This window comes from Manis javanica, chromosome 4, assembly GCF_040802235.1.
Source record: "Manis javanica isolate MJ-LG chromosome 4, MJ_LKY, whole genome shotgun sequence".
Lineage (NCBI taxonomy): Eukaryota > Metazoa > Chordata > Mammalia > Pholidota > Manidae > Manis > Manis javanica.
In genome coordinates this window covers 32529323-32548599 of record NC_133159.1, presented here as the reverse complement: position 1 = coordinate 32548599, position 19277 = coordinate 32529323, and the positions used below count along the sequence as shown (strand labels likewise).

The window sequence follows — 19277 nt, the reverse complement described above, 5'->3', positions numbered from 1 at the left end:
CTTTTTTGTTCTATTGATGGTGTCCTTTGCTGTACAGAAGCTTTTCAGCTTGATATAGTTCCTTTTGTTCATTTTTGCGTTTGTTTCCCTTGCCCGGGGAGATATGTTCAAGAAGAGGTCACTCATGTTTATGTCTAAGAGATTTTTGCCTATGTTTTTTTCTAAGAGTTTTATGGTTTCATACCTTACATTCAAGTCTTTGATCCATTTCGAATTTACTTTTGTGTATGGGGTTAGACAGTGATCCAGTTTCATTCTCTTACATGTAGAGAAGGATTGCTTTAGCTATTCAGGGTCTTTGGTGTTTCCATATGAATTTTTGAACTATTTGTTCCAGTTCATTGAAGAATGCTGTTGGTAATTTGATAGGGATTGCATTGAATCTGTATATTGCGTTGGGCAGGATGGCCATTTTGATGATATTAATTCTTCCTAGTCAGGAGCATGGGATGAGTTTCCATTTGTTAGTGTCCTCTTTAATTTCTCTTGAGTGTCTTATAGTTTTCAGGGTATAGGTCTTTTACTTCCTTGGTTAGGCTTTGAATGGCTTATTTTTTTGCTTCTTTTACTTCCCTTTCAGAAATGTTTACTAAAACACCTGCTCAAGTTGTCTGTAAGGATGGAGTCATATTTTCCTTTTCTTGCCCCTTTTTCCATCTCTCTTCCCCACAGATAACCCATGGAAATAATATGATCACATACAGTAATCTATACACACCATTTTTATTATCCAGACAAACTATTTTTGTCATTATTGTTGTTATTATATAATCTCTGTATATTACTTCCCCCACTTAGCAGTACCCTATGGAAATCTCTCCAACTAAGCAAGCAAAAAATTAGTTTTTATTTGCAGCATTACATTCCCTAGCATGCATGTAACAATGCTTAGTCAACCACTCTCCGATGGCAGTCTTTCACTCTGTTTTGAGGTTTTTTTTTCCTCTACAGAGCTGCAAAGAACACGCTTGTACATATGTCCCTGCAAGTCTTGCCACCACTTAATTACTTCCAAAATATGCCCCAATTAACCTACTTTGGTAGAAAAAACAAAATGTGCTGTGATTTTTAAAAGTAAAATTTCATTTAATTAATCACCCTGAGAACAGATTGGGCTTTCAATATCTTTATTTGTATTTAATTTCTCATATTTTGGTATTTCTCAATATGCTACTCTTATATTTAAGGAAAGATGCAGAAGTCCACAGCACAGTGGTATTAAAAACTCAGCTTCCAAGAAGTTTATTTATAATAACTTAGGGTAAAAAAATAAAACGTTTCTCCTTACTGCCCCCCACAAATTTTGAACATAGTTTTAATTTAAGGTGTGCAATCAAGAGCATGACCATGACATAAGAGTTATTTCTAATGATATATATGACTTTTAAGATACAATTGTCTCAGATCATCTGTTAGGAAATTTTATAAGTAGGTCAAAAATAGACACTTGTCAGCTTGACTTCTTGGCAATAGTCACAAAGATTATAACAAAGACTAGCTTTTTAGGAAAAAAAGTAATTAACAGAATTTGGTGGTTACTGTTGCAGAATTCTATCTTGAGTCTAGGGCTACAGCGACTCACTCAGAGGTCAAACACTGCCATGGGGCAATGGAAGGAGCAAGTCACTTTGGAAAAGCAATTCATCAAAAGGTTCCCCCTCCTCTGCATGAAAGGTAACCTGGAAATCCCAGTTCTAAAATATTTCAAAACACAGAAAGTATGTTTTCACAACATTTTTGTCATAGCTTTTTATATGTAAGTATGAAATGGAAAGAAACCTTAATTTCCAAAAATAAGAGAAAGGTTAAATAATCCTGTAAAGAGTTAACAGACTATTACATAGACATTAAGAAGGAAGGTTAGAAAGAATAGGAAGTCTATGCAGCGATATTGATTTAAGAGAATAGTGCAAGTTACAAAGTTATTGTGTATGGAAACTGGTTAAAATTTCATTAAAATAAACTCACACATAAAAGGCTAGTGAGAAATATACTTAAATCCTAATAGTTGACTGTACAGAGTTTTGGGAGGAGGAGGATTTTGAGCCGCTGAAAATTTCTGTTTTCCAAATTTTCTATAATTGTGTTATATAATAACTTCAATACTTTTTAAAAAGAGAGATCTAATTAAGAAAACAGATTTCTTTATTTTTTATTGCAATAGAGCTGATATTCAATATTATGTGGTTTCAGAAGTACTACATAGTGACTCCACATTGTATACATTACTAGATGCTTCCTACAATAGATGTAGGTACCCCATTAACATACCAAGATATTATAATATTATTGGTTATATTCCCTATGTGATACTTCCATTTTTATGTCTCACATATTTTATAATTCATAGTTTGTACTTCTTTATCCCTAAATGAATTAAAGGCTTAAATGTAAGACAGGAACCATAAAACACTTAGAAGAAAACATAGGCAAGAATCTCATGAACATCAGCATGAGAAATTTCTTTCTGGATACATCTCCCCCAGAGAGGGAAACAAAAGCAAAAATAAACAAGTGAGGCTACATCAAACTAAAAATCTTCTGCACAGCAAAGGAAACCCTTAACAGAACAAAAGGACAAACTACTGTATGGGAGGATATATTTGCAAATGATATATCCAACAGGGGCTAATATCCAAAATAGATAAAGAACTCCTATAACTCAACACCAAACACAAACAAACAATCTAAATAAAAAATGGGCAGAGGACTTGAAAAGACACTTTTCCAGAAAAGACATACAGATGGCCAGCAGACACATGAAAACATGCTTAGTATCACTAATCATCAGGGAAATACAAATCAAAACTGCATTACCTCATTTCAGTCAGAATGGCCATTATCCAAAAGAAAAGAAATAACAAGTGTTACCGAGGATGCAAAGAAATGGGACCCCTCCTGCACTGTTGGTGGGAATGTCAGTTGGTGCAGCCACTATGGAAAGCATTATGGACTTTCCTCAAAAAAACTAAAAATAGAAATACCATTTTACCCAGCAATTCCACTTCTGGGAATATAGCTGCAGAGAACAAAATCACTAATTAAAAAGATATTTGCACACCTGTGTTCACTGCAGCATTATTTATAATAGCAAAGATATGGAGCAACCCAAGTGCCCATTGATTGTTGAATGGATAAAGATGTGGTACATATACACAATGGAATATTACTCAGCCATAAACAAGAAAGAACTCTTGCAATTTGTGATCACATGGATGAATATAGAGGGTATCATACTAAGTAAAATAAGCCAGGCAGAGAGAGCTAAATACCATATGATCTTACTTATATGTGGAATCTAAAAAACAAACAAAAAAGAAATAGATCCATAAATATAGACAGCAGATTGTTGGTTACCAGAGGGAAGGGGCTGTGGGGCTGGTGAGATTATAGATTCATCCTTATGAACCAGTGGGAATTACCTGGATTGAAGTGACAAAAATGAGGTGACAATACAGGTTTTCATAGCAGCAGCATCTTTTGAGGACAAATAATATTTGAGAACAGATAATACATGGAAGATTTTTTCAGTTTATTAATTCAGAATTGGTCAATTAATACAATTTGCAAATCAACAAAAAGAAGAAGAGGACAGAGATATGTGGTGATGAGATTTAGCAAAGTTTAGAAAAGCAAACACCTTTGTACTCTGAACATAGCACTGTCAAAACCTAATATTTCCCTTTTTTGTTTATGATAAAACAATTAGATTGAGTTGAAACTCCTGAGGACCTCTTCACTATGCCATTTTCCCCTTTTCATTGGCTAGAGATAATCAATATTTTGGTTTTATCATCCCCATTAATACTTTTATATTATTACCACGTTTGTACGTATCCATGATTTCTTTTTTTTTCAGGGATACTGGGTTCTATTTCTTCTTTTTCTTTTTCTCTTTTATTAAGGTATTATTGATATATACTCTTATGAATGTTTCACATGAACAACAATGGGGTTACTACATGCACCCATACTGTCAAGTCCCCACCCATACCCCATTGCAGTCACTGTCTATCAGTGTAGTAAGATGCCACAGACACTATCTACCTTCTCTGTGCTACACTGTCTTCCCCGTGACCCCCCATACCATGTCTAGTAAACATAATACCCCTCAATCCCCTTCTCCCTCCCTCCCCCCCCCCCCCCCCCCCCCCCCCCCCCTTGGTAACCACTAGTCCCTTCTTGGAGTCTGTGAGTCTGCTGCTGTTTTGTTCCTTCAGTTTTGCTTTGTTGTTATACTCCACAAATGAGGGAAATCATTTGGCACTTGTCTTTCTCCGCCTGGCTGATTTTACTGAGCATAATATCCTCCAGCTCCATCCACGTTGTTGCAAATGGTAGGATTTGTTTCTTTCTTATGGCTGAATAGTATTCCATTGTGTATATGTACACCTCTTCTTTATCCATTCATCTACTGATGGACACTTAGGTTGCTTCCATATCTTGGCTATTGTAAATAGTGCTGCAGTAAACATAGGGGTGCATATGTCTTTTTGAGTCTGAGAAGTTGTATTCTTTGGGTAAATTCCAAGGAATGGGATTCCTGGGTCAAACGGTATTTCTATTTTTGTTTTTTGAGGAACCTCCATATTGCTTTCCACAATGGTTGAACTAATTTACATTCCCACCAGCAGTGTAGAGGGTTCCCTTTTCTCGGCATCCTTGCTAGCGTTTGTTGTTCTTAGTCTTTTCGATGCTGGCCATCCTAACTGGTATGAGGTGATATCTCATTGTGGTTTTAATTTGCATTTCTCTGATGACAAGTGATGTGGAGCATCTTTTCATGTGTCTGTTGGCCATCTGAAATTCTCCTTTGGAGAAGTGTCTCTTCATATCCTTTGTCCATTTTTTAATTGGGTTATTTGCTTTTTGGGTGATGAGACAGGTGAGTTCTTTATATATTTTGGATGTTAACCTGTTGTTGGATATGTCATTTACAAATATATTCTCCCATACTGTAGGATGCCTTTTTATTCTGTTAATGGTGTCCTTTACTGAACAGAAGCTTTTTAGTTTGATGTAGTCTCATGTGTTCATTTTTGCTTTTATTTCCCCTGCTTGAGGAGATGTGTTCAGGAAGAAGTTGCTCATGTTTATATTCAGGAAATTATTGTCTATGTTGTCTTCTAAGAGTTTTATGGATTCATGACTTACATTCAGGTCTTTGATTCATTTCGAGTTTACTTTTGTGTGTGTGGTTAAACAATAATCCAGCTTCATTTTCTTGCATGGAGTTGTACAGTTTTGCCAACACCAGTTGTTGAGGAAGCTGTCATTTCTCCATTGTATATCCATAGATCCTTTATTGAATATTAATTGACCATGTATGGTTGGGTTTATATCAGGGATCTCTAGTCTGTTCCATTGGTCTATTGTTCTGTTCTTGTGCCAGTACCAAACTGTCTTGATTACTGTGGCTTTGTAGTAGAGCTTGAAGTTGAGGAGAGTAATCCCCCCAGCTTTATTCTTCCTTCTCAGGATTGCTTTGGCTATTCGAGGTCTTTTGTGGTTGCATATGAATTTTAGAACTATTTGCTCTCATTCATTGAAGAATGCTGTTGGTATTTTATAAGAATTGCATTGAATATGTAGATTGCTTTAGGCAGAATGGCCATTTTGACAATATTAATTCTTCCTATCCATGAACATGGGATGTGTTTCCATTTATTGGTATCTTCTTTAATTTCTCTCATAAGTGCCTTTTAGTTTTCAGATTATAGGTCTTTCACTTCCTTGGTTAGGTTTAGTCATAGGTATTTTATTATTTTTGATGCAGTTGTGAATGGAATTGTTTTTCTAATTTCTCTTTCTGCTATTTCATTGTTAGTGTATAGGAATGCAACAGATTTCTGTGTATTAATTTTGTATCCTGCAACCTTGCTGAATTCAGATATTAGATTTAGTAGTTTTGGAGTAGATTCTTTAGGGTTTTTTATGTACAATATCATTCCATCTGCAAACAATGACAGTTAAACTTCTTCCTTACCAATCTGGATGCCCTTTATTTCTTTGTGTTGTCTAATTGCTGTGGTGAGGGCCTCCAGAACTGTGTTGAGTAAAAGTGGAGAGAGTGGGCATCCTTGTCTTGTTCCTGATCTTAAAGGAAAGGCTTTTAGCTTCTTTCTGTTAAGTATGTTGTTGGTTGTGGGTTTTTCATATATGGCCCTTATTATGTTGAGGTACTTGTCCTTTATACCCATATTGTTGAGAGTTTTTATCATGAATGGATGTTGAATTTTGTCAAATGCTTTTTCAGCATCTATGGAGATGATCATGTGGCTTTTGTCCTTTTTGTTGATGTGGTGGATGATGTTGATGGATTTTCTAATATTATACCATCTTTGCATCCCTGGAATAAATCCTACTTGGTCATGGTGGATGATCTTTTTGATATATTTTTGAATTTTGTTTGCTAATACTTTGTTGAGTATTTTTGCATCTACGTTCATCAGGGATATTTGTCTATAATTTTCTTTTTTGTGTGTTATCTTTGCCTGGTTTTGGTATTAGAGTGATGCTGGCCTCATAGACTGAGTTTGGAAGTATTCCTTCTTCTACTTTTTGGAAAACTTTAAGGAGGATGGGTATAAGGTCTTCACTAAATGTTTGATAGAATTCAATGGTGAAGCCATCTGGTACAGGAGTTTTATTCTTAGGTAGTGTTTTGATTACCGATTCAATTTCATTGCTGGTACTTGGTCTGTCCATATTTTCTGTTTCTTTCTGGGTCAGCCTTGAAAGGTTGTATTTTTCTAGAAAGTTGTCCATTTCTTCTAGGTTATCCAGTTTGTTAGCATATAACTTTTCATAGTATTCTCTAATAATTCTTTGTATTTCTGTGGTATCCAAAGTGATTTTTCCTTTCTCATTTCTGATTCTGTTTATGTGTGTAGACTCTTTTTCTTGACAAGTCTGGCTAGGGGGTTATTTAGTTTATTTTCTTGAAGAACCAGCTCTTGCTTTCATTGATTCTTTCTATTGTTCTATTCTTCTTGATTTTATTTATTTCTGCTCTAATCTTTATTATGTCCCTCCTTCTTCTGACTTTGGGCCTCATTTTTCTTCTTTTTCTAGTTCTGTTCATTGTGAGTTTAGACTGTTCATGTAGGATTGCTCTTCTTTCCTTAGGTAGGCCTGTATTGCAGTGCACTTTCCTCTTAGGATGGCTTTTGCTGCATCCCACAGATTTTGGATTGTTGAATATTTGTTGTCATTTGTCCCCATATACTGCTTGATCTCTGTTTTTATTTGGTCATTGATGCATTGGTTATTTAGGAGCATGTTGTGAAGCCTCCATGTGTTTGTGGGATTTTTCATTTTCTTTGTGTAACATATTTCTAGTTTCATACCTTTGTGGTCTGAGAAACTGGTTGGCACAAATTCAATCATTTTGAATTTACCAAGGCTCTTTTTGTAGGTTAGTATATGATCTATTCTTGAAAATGTTCCATGTGCACTTGAGAAAATTGTGTATTCTGCTGCTTTTGGGTATAGAGTTCTGTAGATGTCCGTTAGGTCCATGTGTTCTAATGTGTTGTTCAGTGCCTCTGTCTCCTTACTTATTTTCTGTCTGGTTGATTTGTCCTTCAAAGTGAGTGGAGTGTTGAAGTCTCCTAGAATGAATGCATGGCATTCTAGTTCTCCTTTTAATTCTGTTAATATTTGTTTCACATATGTAGGTGCTCCTGTGTTGTGTGCACAGATTATAATGGTTATATCTTCTTGTTGGATTGACCCCTTTGCCATTATGTCATGTCCTTCGTATCTTGTGACTTTCTTTGTTTTGAAGTCTGTTTTGTATGATACAAGTACTGCAACTCCTACTTTTTTCTCCCTATTAGTTGCATGAAATATCTTTTTTCATCTCTTCACTTTTATTCTGTGTATGTCTTTGGGTTTGAAGTGAGTCTCTTGTAGTCAGCATATAGATGGGTTTTGTTTTTTCATCTATTTAGTGACTCTATATCTTTTGATTGGTGCATTCAGATCATTTACATTTAGGGTGACTATCAATAGGTATGTACTTATTGCCATTGCAGGCTTTAGATTCATGGTTACCAAAGGTTCAAGGTTAACTTCCTTACTTTCTAAGAGTTTAACTTAACTCACTTAGTACGCTATTACAAACACAATCTAAAGGTTCTTTTCTCCTCCTTTTTCTTCCTCCTCCATTCTTTATATATTAGGTATCATATTCTGTACTCTTTGTGTATCCCTTGACTGACTTTTGATGTAGTTGATTTAATTTTGCATTTGCTTAATAATTAACTGTTCTACTTTCCTTACTATGGTTTTATTACCTCTAGTGACAGTTATTAAACCTTAGGAACACTTCCATCTATAGCAGTCCCTCCAAAATACACTGTAGGGACAGTTTGTGGGAGGTAAATTCTCTCAGTTTTTGCTTATCTGGAAATTTTTTAGTCCCTCCTTCAAATTTAAATGATAATCTTGCCAGATAAAGTATTCTTGGTGTGAGGCCCTTCTGCTTCATTGCATTAAATACATCATGCCACTCCCTTCTGGCCTGTAAGGTTTCTGCTGAGAAGTCTAATGATAACCTGATGGGCTTTCCTTTGTATGTGATCTTATTTCTCTCTCTGGCTGCTTTTAATAGTCTGTACTTATCCTTGATCTTTGCTGTTTTAATTATTATTATGTCTTGGTGTTGTCTTCCTTGGGTCCCTTGTGTTGGGAGATCTGTCCACCTCCATGGCCTGAGAGAATATCTCCTTCCCCAGACTGGGGAAGTTTTCAGCAATTACCTCCTCAAAACCCTTTCTATTCCTTTTCCTCTCTCTTCTTTTTCTGGCACCCCTATAATGTAAATATTGTTCCATTTGGATTGGTCACACAGTTCTCTGAATATTCTTTCACTCTTAGAGATTGTTTTTCCTCTCTGTGCCTCAGCTTCTTTGTATTCCTCTTCTCTAATTTCTATTTCATTTATCATCTCTTCCACCATATCTATTCTGCTTTTAAAATCTTCTATTGTATGTTTCATTTCTGATACTGTCTTTCATAATGATTGGATCTCTGACCAGAATTCATTTCTGAGTTCTTGAATATTTTTCTGTATCTCCATGAGCATGTTTATGATTTTTATTTTGGAATCTCTTTCAGGAAGATTCATGAGATCAGTTTCATTTGACTCTTTTTCTGGTGTATTTACAATTTTGCTTTGAACCAGGTTCCTTTGACGTTTCTTATTTGCATGTGGCACCCTCTAGTACCCAGAAGTTCTACTTTCTGGAGCTGCTCTGTCCCCGGAGCAATGCCGGGGGTCACAGAGGAGCAGTGTTTGTACCTGTGGGGAGGAAAGAGCTGTTTCCTGCTTCCTGGCTGCTGTGCCTGTTTCCACTGCCAGAACCAGTGAGCTGAGCACATAGGTATAAGCCTCTATGCCTTATGTTTGTAGCTGCTTTAGGCAGGGCTTCCCTTTGGCTGGCCTGATGCCTAGGCAGGGTTTGCCCGTTTGGAAGCCAGGTGCGGGCTGGCTGGGAGGAAGTCACAGCAGGCTATGTATCATGGTGAGGGGCCTTGGAGCTGTGTATCCAGCCAGGGGGCTGGAGTGCCTGAAGATAGTGAAAGTTGCCAACCTGCTGGGCAGAGTGCACCTGGACAATTCTGTCTACTTGTCCTTTCTCCTGAGCAGTAAGTTCTGTGCATTCCTTGCCCCTTTAGCAGACTTCTCACTGTTAGGAAGTCTCTCAGACTGCCCACCTTTCTTTTGTCTCAGAGCAGCCGGATATGGGTCCTTGTTTTCAACAAGCAGCTAGAATCTCCGTCTCTCCAGGTATGCTGCCTATCTTAGCTTTCCAACCCCCTAATCAGCAGAGTACCATGCAATGTAGGTTTGTGCTCCCAGAGCAGATCTCCAGGGCTAGGTGTTTAGCAGTCCCAGGCCTCCACTCCCTCCCCGCTCTGTTTCTCTTCTTCCTGCCAGTGAGCTGGGGTGGGGGATGGGCTTGGGTCCCGCTGGGTCACAGCTTTGGTACGTTAACCTGTTCTGTGAGGTCTGTTGTTTCCTCCAGGTGTATGCAGTCTGGTGCAGCCTTCTTTCCTGTTGCTCTTTCAGGATTAGTTGTATTAATTATATTTTTGTATTATGTGCAGAGGTGGTGGCCTCTCTCTCACCTCTCATGCTGCCATCTTTAATCCCTTCTCCATATTCATAAGTTTTGAACAGCATAACTTTCAGGTTTTCAGACTTATTGCCAGTATTGTCATCCTGAATGCAATACAAAAGCATTATGCAAATTGCTTTTGTATTCAGGATCATGTCTTAAGATTTATCTGCAGGGCTGTATGTAACATCAGTATTTCTGTTTTCCTGCTGTAGAGTAGTCCACAGGACCATGCCCCAATTTATTTATCCTTTTGCTGAAAGACATTTATGTTATTTCCATTTTGAGCTTTCATTACAATGTTGCAATGAATATTCTTGTCCACTTACCCACATGTGTGGCAGTTTCTCTGCAGTATATATCTAAGAGTAGAGTTGCTGGTTTTCTGAGTAGCTCATCTTTACAAGATAAGGTCAAATTATTTTCCAAAGTGGTCATACTAATTTATACTTCCACAAACAGTATGTGGGAATTCCTGTAGCTATAAGTAGCATCCAGAATTTGTTTTGACAATCTCATGTGAAATGTTATGTAATTTGCAATTTGCTAATATTTTCTCAATGATTTATGGTCCATTAAAGTGTGCTCTTCTTTGAATTGTCTCGTAGGACCTTTCCTTCCTTCCTCATTGTATTGTTTTTCATTTTGTTATCAAACTATAGACATTCTATATGAATTTTGGACCCTAATCCTTTGTCATGTATTTGCATTATAATTATTTCCTCTCAGTTTTCATGTTCTCTTTAACTTTGTTCATGATAACTTTTGTTGGACATGACAGGTTAATTTTAATGACTAATATGTTAGTCTTTTAAATCATGGTTGGTACTTCTTCCTTCTCATTTAAGAAATTTTATTTTTAAAAAGTCCATCTTTCTTCATAACATTAAAGACATTCTAAATTTTCTTTTGAAATTTTAAAGTTCTAATTTTAATATTATACCTTTATTCTTCTTGAAATTTATCTTATATAATGTGAGTTGTGGGTTGAATTTTAAGTTTCCTTTGGATGTATCACAGTATAAATTATCAAAGAACCCATCCTTTCTGCATTGATTATTATGCTGCCTTTGTCATATATCAAGTTTTCATATATATGGTTGCTTGTTTCTGCACTCTCTGTCCTCCTCCAATTCATGTATTCTTCCATTCCTAAGCTAGTTCCACAGTGTCTTAGTTATTATGGCCTCAGATAAACTTAGCTTCCTGGTAGGCAGGTACCCCAACCTTCTTCTTCAAAATTATCTCTGCTATTCAGGTCTCTTTGCTCTTCCAAATGAATTTCAGGAACACCTTTGTCTTCTGGGATTTTGATTGGAATTGTATTCAACGTCAGAGCATTTTAGAGAGAATTGCCACTTTTACCAGATCAAGCCTTCATCATCCTTGAACATGTTATGCCTCCCCACTTATTCTGGTCTTTCTTTTATAAAATTTGCAATGTTTTGTAATATTCTTCATAAAGGCCATGCAATCTTCTGCTAGACTTATGCCTAGGTGCTTTATGACTTTGTTGCTATTATGAATGATAACCTTTGTTTATTACATTTTCTAACTGATCATTACTGGTATTTATGAAAATTATTAAGGTTAGTTATTCTGTGTTTAAAACTTTGCTGATCTCTCTTATTACTACTGAAAGTTTGTCTGGATTCTCTTAGATTTTCCATGAAGATAATAAATCAGCTGCAGTTTGTTTTATTATACCTTTCAAACTCATATACTGGTGATTCCTTTTTCCTCCATTGTTCATTGACTTTGACCTCCAGTACAATGTGGAATAGAAAAGTTTGTTGAAATATCCTTGCTTGTTCCCACTTTTTTGCTTCTTTGGTGTCATCATTTTATATGCTATTTACTTCAGGTTGAAAAAACATGTAACTGCTACTTGTTGGATGCACAGCTGTATATTTTATAAGATCAGTGTTTTGTAAACTATAAGTCATGATTCAGTCTTGGGCTGTTGTTTGCAACTCACATTTTTAAAAAATGAAATATAATGGAATCCAACATATCATATCAGAATGTATCACTTATATTAAAGGTGAATATTATTGGTAAAATTATGTATCATCTAACTATATCTATCTTTATATCTATCAATTATCTATCTCTATCTATCTATCTTTCATCATCATCTGTCTATCATCATCTATCCATCTATGTGCATGTGCAGGCATGGCATTTATACTAGCTTGATATAAGATATGTTTCTTAAAAGGGTCACATTAAACAATTTTGGAAAATTCTATATTATATCATGGTTTTAAATTTTGTTCTTCAAATTTACTATAGCTTTACTAATTTTTTGCCTGCTTGATCTATGTGTCTGATAGAAGCACTGAAAAATTTGGACTTTGATTATGGATTTTTTCATTTCCCTATAATTCTGTTTATTATGCTTTATATTTTTTGAAGCTATGTTTTTAGATGCATATAAATTAATGATTTTTTATTTTCCTGGTAGATTGTTTCTGTTATTGTTATGTAATGCCTCTTAATTTTCATTAAGTTTTTGCATTAAATTAATATCACGTCACTAGTTTTATTTGGAGAATATATATCTCTCCAAACACTTTCTCCATCTCTTTACTTTCAATCCATTCAATCCAATATGTTATCTATTTTGTCATAAATGCATTTAGTACAATTGCATTTATTGTGATTATTGATATACTTTAACTTATTTTGTGTTATCTCTTTATTGGCATTTCCTTGTATTCCTCCTCTGCCCACCCTAATCCTTTTTGACTATTTATTTGGTTGGCATATTATTTTTAAATACTTTTATTTTTTCCTTTGTTGGTTGTTAATCTGTTCTTTAAGTGATTTTCCTAAGATTTTAACATAGACTATTTGAATTAAAAATATTCTAACAAATATATTGTTTTTTTTTGGCATTTCTACCCTTCTAAACACAGTATATACAAGTCAACATTTAATTAAGCCTAAAAACATATTTATTTCTCACCATTATTTCATTGTTTCTTTTATCCCTTACCTTTACTGTAGTTTCACATTTCTTTTTACTGAAATACATGCTTTACTCAATTGGTAAATTTGGATTTGTATGTGGGATGATTCATTTTGTCCTTGTGCTTTTGAAAGTGTTTTTTGCTTATTCTTTTCTTTTCTCTTTTTTTCTTTTTTTATTCTTTATTTTGGTATCGTTAATGTATAATTACTTAAACAACATTATGGTTACTAGACTCCCCCTATTAAGTCCCCTCCCCATACCCCATTACAGTTACTGTCCATCATTTTTGTATATTTTTAAATCATAATTTAGTTGGATATAAAATTCTGGGTTGACAGCTCTTTGCTTTAAGCATTTTAAGGATGGTACTATGTTGTCTTCTGGCCAAAATGGTTGCTGAAAATATGTTGCTGTCAACCTAATGGTTCTTTTTGGGTCTTTTTTTTTCTTTTTTGTCTCTTTGGCAGCTTTTAGGAGTTTCTTCTTATCATCAGTGATCTACTTGTTCATTGTGATGTGTCCTGCTCCACCCGGAGTGTCCTTTCCACTAGAGGACATATGTACTTTGCAGTTAGGAAAATCCTCAGCTCAAATTTCTTCAAATATTACTTTTCCATCATTCCCTCTTTTGGAATATCTACCAGATACAGGTTGGAGCCTCTCAAGGTACCCTTCGTATCTGTTAACTACTATGAAAAATCTTCTCATTGTCATTCAGGATCAAGTTCTGTGTGTACATCTCACAACGATTTCCCAATTCATTACTCTCCAGATCTAATCTAGAGTTTACCTTGCCCTTTGAGTTTTTTATTTTGGTAATCACATTTTTTTTTTTTTAGTTTCAATATATATTTGGATTTTCTTCATAGCTGCCTGCTCTTGTTTTATGTCTACGTTGTGTTTCAGAATTGCTTACTCATCATTAATGGATGTGATGCCTTAGCTTATGCCTTAGAGCATTCTAGACATACTTAAAGCCTTTGTAAGACTGTTTTGAAAAATTAATGTTATCTTTAGGCAGTCTATATTTCAACTAATTATTCTGATGGTTTTATAGGCTGTCTCCCTTAGTATTAGATCTTTTAATTTGTTATGGCAGCCATATTTTGAATGTGAGTGTGTGTGTGTGTTTCTCTCGTCCTGTTTTGGAGACTTGCAGTTGTCTCCATGTGACCATTGTGCATTTCCCCAGTACAGCACCAGGTGGAATTTGCTCTGCAGTGATGTTGGGGTATCACAGACCCAGTCATGGGTTGGCAGGTGGCTCGCTCAGTTCCTGGCCGGGAAGTTGCATCTATAGCCTAGCCTGCTTTTCTAAGCCAAGAAGCCTTATAAAACGGTTGTCTCAGGAAGTGAGCTGATAATTGCTTTTGCTTAATAGATGGCTTTCTGTAGAGGGAGGAGCTCCATCCCTGCCTCTGCCTTCAAGCAGTGAGTCTGATTCTGATCTACTATTGTGCCTGAAGCACTTTTGGTTCCCATTGCATGGCAGGAGTCAGAATTTGAACTGCCACTGTGTACTTGCAGACTCGGAACGTAACAGACCTGTGGCTTCAAACCCACTCACACTTGTTATTCATTGCCAGCTTTCCTCAATGGAGATGTTTATCTCCCTCCTCCATCCCCCTTATAATTTATCAGTCATTGCAATGTGTTTGGAGCAAAGGGGGTGGATCAAAGCATTCATCTTTGATGTTTCATCTTGACTGAAAGTCCAATCTACAACATTTTTTATTTGGTTTGAAAATCCACTTAATTTTAGTTGCTGGAAGCTACATGTTATAGCTATGTAACTGCATACTTATAACAATATTTTTATTAGATAATTTTACTTGTATTTATTGTAGAAAAATTTCCAAAACTTATAAGCATGTTTATTGTTTCAGTGAAAATAAAACAACTTAGGAGACTGTTCTTTTGACAGGGATTTCTGTATTCTCCATACGGCAGTGTACCTCCTCCAGTAACACCATCTCAAAATCTCTATGATTCAACTGCAGAATTGGGTGGAGAAAGTGCACAGCCTATTTGTTGACGGAAGTCAGCCTAATGTAGTGGCTCAGAAGCTTGGACATCCCTGAGAATCATTCAGTCTTGAATGATTCAAGTTTCAGTGCCCCTGATTAATATTTGTATGGCTTTGGGCAGGTTACCTGGTTTAAGCTTCATTTTCCTCACCTTCACTGTGTTAGTAATAGGATTGTTTGAGGATCAAATGACATTCTACATCTGATGTGTTTATGCACCTAAGCTCCCAGTAAATGTTAACCATTGTTATCATTATAAGTAAATTAGGAGTATATGTGTCAGTTAGCTTTGTTAAATATAACAACCAAATCATGAGGTTAGGATACAGCTGGAAAGTTCATCTGAAAAAAAAAACCAGGCAAAATAAACTCACTCTTTTACAATTTATCATGTGTAGTCCAAACAGTGAAAACCACCACACGAACACAAAAGTTATATCAAGTGACTGTAATGTATTTTATGAAGAAAATTTGACTAAATTTTTTCAGACTAGAGATTTGACTCAAATTCTGATTTTCAATAGCTATCAATCAAAACCTTGCCAGGAGAGAATCTGCTTCTCATGCCACTAAAAGGTTAGCATTTCAACATTTTTCTACTCTTCTGTTTTTAACAGTAGTTGCTATTAATGAAATCCCAGTTCATTTTGTCCCTTCTGAGTTAAAAAAAATCCCAACAAATTGAAGGATCATCTCAGTCTGAGAAGAACAGTTCAACTCTGAGATGATGCAATGCCTATAAATATTGTCCTATTAGACAAGGTCTCAGTGGCTTAGGTGGCCTAGTTAAACAATTAAAGCTAACCTGTTTGGTGCCTCTGGCTCACTAAACCAAGAACTTAGGGACTCAACATGATCCCAGGAGATTCAACTTTAAAGGCACCTTATTTAACTTGCTGTTAAAAATAGCGCACCGTGTTTTCATGTGTTTTATTTGGCAGTCGTACTGACTGGGGCTGGGGGGTTGATCTGTCTGCCTGGTCTGTTACATCAGTGCAACACCTTTCTTTAATGGGTGTAAGAAGGAGGGTGCTGACACGAGGCATTGAAACATGTGTGAAAGCTTGTCACATGTTTGCAAAGTAATGAAACAATGGTAGGGGAAAGGAGAGGTCAAGAGCAGCATTCCTGCTGAAAAGAGAAAAAGGGCTGTGTCTCTAGGGCTGAATTCACACCATATTTAGAACAAGCGTCAATGTTGGAACACATGACACCTTTCTTTGGGAGCTGGAAAGGAGCCTCGACATGCTGGGACTCTGAGTACACATTCAAAGGCTTGTAGGTTCACCTTTAACACCAGCCAGCATGGTTACCAATTGTGATTCCTCATGTCTTCAAAGTAAACTGCATTGAAGAGCAGAGATATATATACTGGAAGAATGAACAGCTGTCCCCTCTCTGTCCCAAACTTTAGAGGGACTGTCCCAAGCACTGTGGTAAGTGGGAGACTAGAGCTATCAGCTTTTTGGTCTTGTTATTGTCAAGGAAGAACACGGAGAGAAAATAGAGATGTTGAGTGTTTTTCATGTACCTGTTAGCCATTTGTATGTCTTCTATGAAGAAAGGTCTATTCAAGTCCTTAGACCATTTAAAAAATTGGCTTATTAGTCTTTTTGCTTTGAGTTGTAGAAGTCCCTTGTATATTTTGAAGATAAACCCCTTATCAGATATGTGGTTTTCAAATATTTTATCTTGTTCCACAGGTTTCCTTTTTACTCTGTTGTTTGTTCCCTTTATGAGAATAATGCTCAGTGTCATGAATCATCAGGAAAATGTAAATCAAAACACAGGAGATATCATCTTGTACATGTCAGGATGGCTCTTATCAAAAAAACACAAGAGACAAGTGTTGGTGAGGATGTGGAGAAACTGGAACCCTCATGCACTGTCGCTGGGAATGCAAAATGCTGCGGCTGCTATGGAAAACAGTATGGAGGTTCCTCAAAAAATTAAAAATAGAACTATGATATGATCCAGCAATCCCAGTTCTCAGTATTTTTCCAAAGGAAATCAGGATCTCAGAGACATATTAGCACTCCCATATTTTTTGCAGCACCTCACAACAAGATGTGGAAACAACCTAATGTCCATTGACAGATGAATGGATACAGAATATGTGATACACACACACACACACAGTGGAATACCATTCAGCCTTTAAAAAAAGCAGGAGATTCTGCAGTATGTGACAACATGGATGAACCTTGAGGACATTATGCAAAGTGAAATAAACCAGTCACAGGGAGACAAATACTGCATGATCCCACTTATATGAGGTACTAAAATAGTCAAATTCATTCACTCATAGAATCAAAGAGTATAAGGTGGTTGCCTAGGCCTGGGGGGAGAGGGAAATGGAGCGTTATTAATCAGTGGACATGAAGTTTCAGTTCAGCTAGATGAATAAGTTTAGAGATTTGCTTATACAACACTGTATCTATAAGCAACCATACTGTACTATACTGTGTACTTAAAAACTTGTTAAGAGGGTAAATCTCATGTTAAATTTTCCCATCATCATAATAAAATAAAGTAAAAAATAAATAAATAAAAAGAGGAAATTGAGGAGGGATCCAAGAAAAGAACCTTGGAAAACGATTTTAGTGTGTACATGTGCCAGCTGAATCTTCCTATGGTCTGGCATTCCTAATTTTTATGTCTTTGCTCAGACTCTTTCCTCCTCTTTGGATTCTCTTCCACCATCTGGATCTGAATTCTTCCAATGTCTCAAATGGAAGCAGTCCTCCTCAACAGGTCGTCGTTTCCTCTTTATTGGCATTGATCACTCTCTCCTTCATGTTACAGTTATTTGCAGACCTACATGGATGTATCCAGTTTTGTGTTTTCTGGTGGCCAAGAAACTCAGCTTCCTGATGTTTGTGGTCCAGATTCTCATGGAGTTTCCTGAAGAAGGGGCTGGTGACGATGACTGGAGTGATGACGAGGATGAAAAAGATGGTGACGAGGCAGCACATCAGAGTGGAGCAAATAAAACCTCACAAGCCAATCGTCCTTGGTTTGAACTTAACCCTGCCGTTTGCTAATTGTGCAGCAATTGGCAAGTTCCTCAACAGAGTTGAGCAAAGTTATTTTGAGAATTAAATAAATTAACCTACATTTATATGAGCTCTATTCTGGAGCACACAATAGATGCTCCAGAAATAGTAAATTATTTTTTCTCCATGGACTCCCCCTTACCTAGTTCATAGTAGTTCCTAGTTTATAAAGAGCTTCATTCTTTGTACTATTCAGTCAATGTACTATTAGGATCTCTTTCTCTTGCAAGTGATAGAAACTCAGCTTTACTAAATAGAAAAGCTGAATCTTTTGCTCATGTCACTACAAAAGCAAAACAAGGCTTGATTCAGGGCTCAGGTGATGTGATCCGAACCCAGGTTTTCTCTGTTCGCTTCTTAGCTCTGCTTCCCCTGTGGTGGTTCACTGCTCAGGCAGGCTCTGCCTTTTATGGCAGATGGCCACCAACACTTCAGTTTATGTCCTCAGCAACCCCAAAGGAAGGAAAGCACCTTTTCCCTAGCTGCTGCAGCCAAAGGCCCAGAATTTCTTCCAAGTGGTTTTCACTGGCTTGGCTTAGATCACATGTCCCTCCCTGAACCAACACTGTGTGGCCTGGGGGACATGATGCCCTGAGTGGCTGCGCTGGGGTCTCATATTTCCTCTGAGCTGAGGATGAGAATAGCCACCGCAAATCACATGTTCCATGACTTCAGTGAAGCTAGCTATGCCTAAGAAAACTTTGCAGCTTGTTGGAATTTCTATAAACTGGAGACATATAGATGCCTCTACACCTCAGTGATTTGGGGCTTCCTTATTATTACTTTCCCAGGGCTATGGAATTTTTTTTTTTTTTGGAGGTCCTAGTGAGCTAAGGGATGTCTTAGAAATGTGGTAGTTCTTCCAGTGTCCTGAAAGGAGAGAGATGGCACACTTAAAGGGGTTGAACATAAAGGGCTATTCACACAGATGTGGGCAGGGTCAGACAAGGTGGGCTAGTGAAGCTTGCAGGGTCTAGCCTGGAGCAGCAAGGAGAAGAAAGGGCATTGCCAAAGTCCAGTAAGAGCAGGACTTGTCGAAGGCAGCTACGGCACAGGAACTGTGACTCAGGAGGAACACCGCCACTGCCTG

At 36.8% G+C, this 19277-nt stretch overlaps 1 long non-coding RNA gene across 2 annotated transcripts in view; it reads left to right on the top strand.

The window, feature by feature from the left end:
- Positions 1-18238, top strand: part of LOC140848673 (uncharacterized) — a 55290-nt gene extending 37052 nt beyond the window's left edge. For both annotated transcript variants that reach the window (XR_012129771.1, XR_012129772.1), the window contains exon 3: positions 17937-18238. This is a non-coding gene — a long non-coding RNA (uncharacterized lncRNA). The remainder of the gene's footprint in view (positions 1-17936) is intronic.
- The last annotated feature ends 1039 nt before the right edge of the window (positions 18239-19277 follow it).